At 37.5% G+C, this 8233-nt stretch overlaps 1 protein-coding gene across 1 annotated transcript in view; it reads right to left on the minus strand.

Moving 5' to 3' along the window:
- The window catches only part of LOC106872746 (fatty-acid amide hydrolase 2), a 51420-nt gene extending 45471 nt beyond the window's left edge, over positions 1-5949 (minus strand). Inside the window, exon 1 of the mRNA XM_052975941.1 lies at positions 5863-5949. The gene's annotated coding sequence lies outside the window, so the exon portion shown is untranslated. The remainder of the gene's footprint in view (positions 1-5862) is intronic.
- Between the last annotated feature and the right edge of the window lie 2284 nt (positions 5950-8233).

Below are 8233 nucleotides of genomic sequence, written 5' to 3' on the forward strand. Positions count from 1 at the left end.
GGGCTAGACAGAAAACCACGAACTTCATTGACGGCGTCTCAGTAACCAAAGGGCGAAGTGCTGCCGAATTCCCTCCTAGTGTGAGCTGAATTCTATTGTAATAAATATTGTTGTGTTGATAGTTTAGAGACTGCGTTCCGTTGTTGTCTTCAAGAAATTTAATGTACGGGAGCGGAGTACACCTAATGGTGTATAACCACTTCCCTACACTTCTAAGATAATTGCTAATCGGTAGATTTAAGATCCTCATCTGGAAGGCATTAGCAATAATCAAAGAGATAACTTCAGAAAGTTCTCACAAAAATCATTGTTCAAGTCATCAGGGTTTCAAAGTAAAGTTTTATAAATAACGTACAGGGGCAGAGTTCGGCAAACCAGAAAATGCAATATATTATCCTTGCTGTTAAAATTTTCTGGACAAACTGGGATACAGCACATGAGCAGGCATTCACTAAGACAGACTCTTGCGATTGAGAGTTTGCTGATAATCAAACGGTGCTTTGGTTATCGACCATAGCTCCCATATCCATATCACTGCAGCCCCTGAGTGGAACGACTACCGATTATTTTATGAAAGGAATGCGTTTGAGCAGTGATAGAGAGGTTCCGAAATGCAACTTACTAACATCACGATATTCAGAACAATATGATGTCAGTAACCGAAAAGTAGGTCGAGAATTGTCTAAATCAGTCTCTTTCGCATTAATTAGGAATAAAACAAATATTTCAAAAATTAAACCACTCTTGCTTGTTTTGCTCAATTTTTCGAACTTTGAAAAAATTACGGAATCTTAAGTAAGTTCTGAGAAATTTACTGAATCTTGATTAAGTTCTGAACTTGATGCTGAATCGCATCACTCTATAGTACTTATTCAGTGTTTAATTTTTATTTGTGTTGACATTCAATTGTTTTTCCTAAGCTATGATGGTCTTTCGGTCACGAGCAGTAATATCACTGGTATTTAAGCGATGTTGTTCCTTCTGTAGTCTATGTCTGTTAACACGACCAACCACTCAACCCAGTAGTGATTGACTGCATAAAAAATGTTATAAGTTGTGGGAAAATATTTTGCCATTCTACTGCAACTCTACTTATTCATGACTCAGTCCACTGTACATAAGATTTCTTGCATGTCCAGAAAGGGAAAGATAGGTAGCTAGTGGAGCTGGGGAGAGGGGGACACATCCAATACGCATTGGATCTTTCAGCACGTATTGTATAATGCTGTGCCAAGAGGTAGAATCGTTAGCACGCCGAACAAGATGCTTAGCCGCATTTCGTCCGTCTTTACGGAAAAATTCCACCAAGGATGACTTTGCCTTTCATCCTTTTGATGTTGATAAAAATAAGTACATGCTGAGCACTGGAGTCGATATCATCGAGTTCCCCATCCCTCAAAATTGCTGGCTTTGTGCCAAAATACGAAAGGATTATATTATGCCTTATATGCTTCCATTTCTGTAAGAATACCAAATTATTGGAAAGACAAACTGAGAGCGAGTCATTATATCATTTTTGCTTGCAAGGTTTTGCCTTCTCATCGTTTTCTTTAAATAAATTCTACTACGACAACCGAGCCCCTGGCAAGATGCGGCAATATTCTTCATCGGATATGTATGCAGAAAGCTAATTAATATCCAACTGCATTGAACATCTTGAACGAAGCAAGTTGGACAAACGAATTTGTGACATAAAATCAAGCAACAGGTCACTGAACTTATTGAGGACAACCAATTGGTTTGAAATAAGGCAAACGGTGAGGAAATCTGCCACAGTATTTAGAAGGCGTGATGATCAGTGAGATTGTTAGAAGCCTGATAACAAGTTGTGAAGATCCCTTCGCCGATTTTCGCCGTGAGACTTTCAATTCTGTTTTTGATTGGACATTTTCAGAGCTGTAATATTAAGAAGAGCCTCTTTCATCTTAATCCCCAAAATGAGCCGTCTCTGAGAACTGATGGTTCCAGCTTCCTGGTAGAAACTTATTGGCAGGACTCTGATGACCGAGAGCTAGAGATCCACAGTGCAACATGTCTCATCGAGCGTGAATCATTCATTTTGAACTCAGTGACAGAGTTACTTGAGTTTTGACATCCCTACACTAGTGTTGTTTTTGAATTGATCAAACTGCTTCAAATTCTTGTAATATTGCCTGAAAGCAGTGCGAGCTGTGAATGCAGTTTTCCCAAATTACAGGTGACTCAGACTTATCTGCAGAATTCTGTGGTGGACAACAGACAGGGCAATTCAACATAACTGTCACGAGTAGACGATAAGCTGAAAAACCAGGAACTTGAAGACATTGTCTTTCGTTTCGTGGCAAAATGCTAAACTATGAGAAATACCATAATGTACATTGTGTGATTGTTGTTCGTTGTACTTGAAGTTGCCATTTTTCGTGTGTCGTTTTCTTTTCTTTTCTTTACAAGGGGCTACACACAGAGGGGACAAACAAGGACAGACAAACGGATTAAGTCAATTATATCGACCCCAGTGCGTAACTAGTACTTATTTAATCGACTCCGAAAGGATGAAAGGCAAAGTCGACCTCGGTGGAATTTGATCTCAGAACGTAGCGGCAGACGAAATACCGCTAAGCATTTTGCCCGGCGTGCTAACGTTTTTGCCAGCTCGCCACCTTTTCTTTCTTTTCTTTCTTTTGATTTTATCGTTTTCTTTTCTTTCATTTTATATACTTATAACGACTTTTCAATTACACTGTGAAGTGACTTCGACTTCGATTTATTATATTAAACATAAGCAACTCATTCCTTATATAAAATTTTGCTCGACCTCATAACTTTCTGGTCGAACGTTGTCAGGGTTGTTACAGAACACTGGCGCCGTCAGTTTGCACACACACACACACACACACACACACACACACAGTGTGCAAGTGTTATTAATAATGCCGGAGAATAAGTTTATCGTACTTTAAATCTATTGAAAATGATAATGAAGTAGTGCTAAAATATAGAACAATACATTTATCTTTAAATACAGATATGCACATGTTTTTTTAACATACCTGTACATATAGTTATGTACATATTTTGCTCGGAATTATCTGGAAACTTCGTTTTTATAAGTGTTTGCACTGAAAAGTTTGTTAAAAGAAACTGCATACCTACAATAACCAGTTATAGATAGATAGAGAGAGAGAGAGAGATAGATAGATAGAAAGATAGATAGATAGATAGAAAGATAGATAGATAGATAGATAGATAGATAGATAACCAGGGAGAGATTAGGTAAAAACAACTTCAGCCGAAATTTAGTTTATATATTCTTTATGGTCAAACTATGGGTTGTGTTGATCGTTTATTCTTTTGGCTTTTGTTATTGCATCGTATCCACTCACAACCAATCGCCTGCACACAGACAAAGTGACGGCGACAGCATTTTGTGAAAAACCGACAAGGTTCGACCAGAAAAACCAGAAGTAAGGACGAAGTTTTACAAGAGAAATAAACATCTCCTTCTAATTTGGGGACAAGACCCCCAGTGCTCAAATGGTACTTATTTTATGGACACCGAAAGGATAAAAGATGAAATTAACCTCAGCAGAATTGGAACTCAGAACATAAAGACTGGCGAAATGTCACGCCGCATTTCGGTCGAAATGCTAACGATTCTGCTGCCTCACTAACTTTCTAAGAAAAATAAATAATATGAGTTTTTATGTCATAAATGAATTCAAAATTATTTCACAGTTTTATTGCAAAATTGCAACATATAAAAAGCATGAGACATTATAGTGATCCGATCGAAACAGCAGCAATTCTCTTTTTCGGCGTCAGCTTCTTGATTGTGTGTCCCAAGACTCAATTATGAGAAATGTGAGAAAGGAAAAAATTTTAAATATGTAAACACAAATGAAATAAAACTTTAATTCAAGCTAAATGTAAATCAGCCACATTAGGTTTGGTTCCCATAACCAAAATGAGATCTACTATCAGAAAACCCTTGAACCATTTTTTTTTTACATCAACTGAGAGGAATTCTTTTAGCAGTGCTAATTAAAGCCAGGTTAATTAGTCACTCTCGTAACATGGAAAACTCAGTTTTATTTTATTTTTTCATTAATTTCAACTTTGAAAATGACCTTTCATGACTTGCGATTGAAAATGCGATGGTAAGTAGTAATTTGTAACACACACCAAAGGGAAAACCCCTTCGAAACTGATGTAAAAACTCCAGAGCATCTTTAGGATCAGAGCTCGAAGGAATATTACAAAGTCAATTATTTCGTCATACATTAAATGATTGTTACATCATTATCATGATAATTTGCGAACTTCGAACATGCCGTTTTTAATCTTTCTATTAAATTACAAATGAATTCAAAATCGATCTCTGCAGTCTTGAAGACGAACACTGATTTTCAGTTCGTTCACGACCTCTACCATTATTCATTTCATGCTGTGCCGTCAGTCCACTATCGGATTCCCCAGGTATTATTCTTCTCCGTGAAAATGGTATCCCTCATTTTTCATAATATTCCTTAGCTAAATGTATTACATTGTAGATAATCTTGCCATGTTTTATAAAATGAAAGATTTAAATATGATCTCTCAGATCACAAGAAGCTTCATTGAACCCCATTTTCGTATCCTGCAAACATTTAGAGACCGTCTCCATTGAAAAAAAGCTATGGGCGCAGAATTCCTAAGGATCGTAACGAGGGGATTCGAATTCTTTCTGGCATGTCGCGCCAAACGACTTTGTTTTTAAGGTCATTGCTGAAAGAATTTTTTTGAACTTATCACGTGAACAGTTAGTTCTGATTTGCGGAAATTGGAGTCTACACGTATGATAAACTCACGATTTACATGTGATAAGAAAATGGGCGCTGGAGTCAACTTTTGGTTGTGGTTCTTTCAATTCACAAACACGACATTTTGGTTAACTTCAAGAATTTTTTGTTAAACATCTCTCCTCATTCAGATGAGTTATCATATGCTTGACCACGACCATTACTGACGAAAATTTTGTCTTCCAATTTGTCCAAAATTTTATTTATCAAGTTGACTGCATCTTTCTCCTTGATTTAAAGAATCCCAGAAACACCTCCTTTACTTCTATTTTTCTATTTTTATCAATATGTACGTAGTACACAGCTTCGGAAACCTGATCTTCATGAGTAATACCTGGAGTTGAATCCAGCATTATGCTTAAGTATTTTGCTTCCTTAATTCAAGAAATCATTCTTTTTTCCTGGCAGTTTCACGAAGAAGACAATTCCGTTTTAACTTCTATTGGAAAGTCGCGATACTTTTTGGTTTCCCTTTCTCGTTCTGCGGATGTTCTGTCACGGTTACATCATACTTGGCCAAAAGTCTGATCGTTGCTAAAATGTTTCCTGCATATTTCACTCTATTGTCTCCTCTGGCACCGATAAACTCAATATTTCTTCTCAATGCCCACGAAATGTCAGATTTTGTTTTGCCTGATATAATACAACTTCGATGATTCGTTCAGTTACAGTTTTCAATTTTTTTTTTCTCTTTTCAGTACACCTTTGCCGATGAAGTTCAGAATCTATTGTAAACTAAGACTGGAGTCAAACTACAAGGTTCAAGTATTCTATCAAATAAGTTCTATGAGAAGGACTTTTCTCATGGTCGTGTAGTTGTGGATTTTCTGGGATTTTCTGTGTGGGTTTGGGTGTGCGCGCTCCACTTAGTTGGACTTCGTTCATTTGGGATATAAATATAATAAATTATTCAATTATTTGTACAGACAACGACATGGACAGTAGATAGGTAGGTAACATGTTAAACATCAAAAAAAGATATGAGAAATCACAAGCTTAACCAAAAAATATTACTACATTATTCTCTATATATGTCTGTACATACCTTTATGCACGCGTTACGTGAGTCCTCCAGTGCTACTCAGCCTATGCACAACTCTCTAAAGACGTGTTTACAGCTATCCTTGCTCAATGTGTTATGTACATTTGCCTTGCGTTACGCACACACGAGTTGACCGATTTCCCAGAACTAATTATATCATAGTAAGTCGACTGTTTTTTGTGTATTTAGTGGACTAGCCAACACGATTTCACGATAACACTCGTCGCTTGAATTTAACAAACAAACTACGTGAACTTAAACGAATTCTACAGCGTTCGTAGATTCACTGCTACTTTATATTATTGTAACGACCGTGCGATGCGAGGTGAGGAGAATGGCTCTTAGCCCTTACAATAAATAGAAATGAATGGAACAAATAAAGTGCCCGAGGGGAAAAGACACAACCGCGTGAGAATGATTAAGAGAATATTTATTGATGTAATAACATGTGTGTCTGTGTGTTCGTCATGTATACAGAATAATATACAGGCCGTCGTGAGAACAAAATGTATGTGTGTGTGTGTATAGGCATAGATGTATGCGCGTGTGTTAAGAACATTTAAGGATAGCAATGAAGAAGAAAAGAGTGAAAGAGTCTACAGCCATCTAAGTGAGAAGCTAATAGACACAAGAAAGATGAATAATACCAGTTCGTAGTCATTCATACACGGTAGTTGAAATACCCGTATCAAGAAGTTGCGGCCATGATGCTGAGCCGGTTACAGGTACATGTCGTACGTGAAGACGTAGTTGTGATGCTGCTGCCTGGATCACTTATATAGGAGTTCATACAGGTTGTATATTCGTTGTTGATCTGTAGTGAGGTAATACATGAACAGTAAACTGTTGGAATCTGGGTGAGTTGCTTGCCGAGCTGTATACGAGGAGAAATGATGTTGACGACGTTAAGGACATGATAGTGGCGATGAAGCAGCAGGTTGCCGTAATGCTGTTGGACGAAGTTGGTAAGTCTCAACGTGTGGTGGTGTTTGGCTGGCGTTGTCGCCGGAACTGGCTGTCTTGTGGTCAGTGGCCAGACCTTAAAAGGTCTGGAACCAAGGACTTCTAATGAATTGTTGAATTAAGTGTTTCTTATTCTGTTTGATCCAGTTAAACCTACCTATTAAACTCCACGTTGTGAGAAGCATTTGTTTTCCAGATATAGATGGGGCTCTCAGAGTGATATATGATACAAAGCTTTTAACCAGGAAGAGAAGTCGCTGTATAAAATCTTTTACATGTACGGCAACAACTGTATAACACTACCACAGACCGTGACACCGAGAGAGCCATTAGTTGGTCGCTCGACCTGCCAAAAATAGCAGCCAAATCCCCACCATTACTTCACCCCAAAAGTACAATATACTATGTTAATAACTGAATGGTATTTTGAATAGTGTCATTCTAAACAAACTATGACTGAAAATAGTATCCGTCGATGGTTACAGATGGAATACTTTTGATCATGGGCCTACTCAGTTAAATCTGACCTAGGGACAAACAACAACCATGCAACGGATGACTATACAATAAAACCATTTACAATTTTATTCTACCATTGTGGACTATCATTAGAAAGGAAACATTCAGTAATGACGGATCTTGTCACTGTCATTAACACAGCAAAAGTGTTTCATTTGGTAGGGTTTCAGAAAAGATGTCTTCCTTGTGAGAGGCTTTCTTCCACTGTGCCTCCAAGCACAATGCATTCTCTAGACGTGCTCAAAATGGTGAAGCTTCCTTTGAGTAACACTTTCCTGAAGTACTGGTTTCATGCCAGTCTTATCTAGAATGATATTCATTGACCTTCTTTCGATAAATGATACCCTAAAGATTCATCAGTGCCTCTACACTTCAGCTTCTTTTCGCCAGCTACTTTTAGGGTTCATATTTCGCCACTGGTTAGATAAGACTCTTGAGAAAGCGTATCTTCGTGTTAGTGCTCACATATATATCTTTCTAAATTTTCAAAAGCTTAGAAGTGCATATGCTAGCCTCTGCACTATTTCCTTGTTGCATTCGTTTATATCATATAGTCCAGCGCCAAGGTATATAAAGGAGAACACTTGTTCGATCCTGACCTTTCCGATAAGAAGGTAACTTAAATTGTAGTTTTGCAGCTTATCAGATAACTTTGGTCTTTTTGACATTTACCAATATTCCAAATTTAGCAAAGGTCTCTGTAACATTACAGAGAAGAATTTTTTATTTTTTCTCTAGTGGTTAACAGGACTATGTCATGTGCATACCACAAGTTTCCGTTGCCACTTATTCGTATTTTAATGTCAGTGTTTTTCAGAATTTCTAGTCTCATGGCCACCTCACTGAATGCAAAGTTAAGCTCGATACGGAGTAAATTTAAAGATAGCACAAA

The sequence above is a fragment of the Octopus bimaculoides genome, chromosome 2 (assembly GCF_001194135.2).
Source record: "Octopus bimaculoides isolate UCB-OBI-ISO-001 chromosome 2, ASM119413v2, whole genome shotgun sequence".
NCBI lineage: Eukaryota > Metazoa > Mollusca > Cephalopoda > Octopoda > Octopodidae > Octopus > Octopus bimaculoides.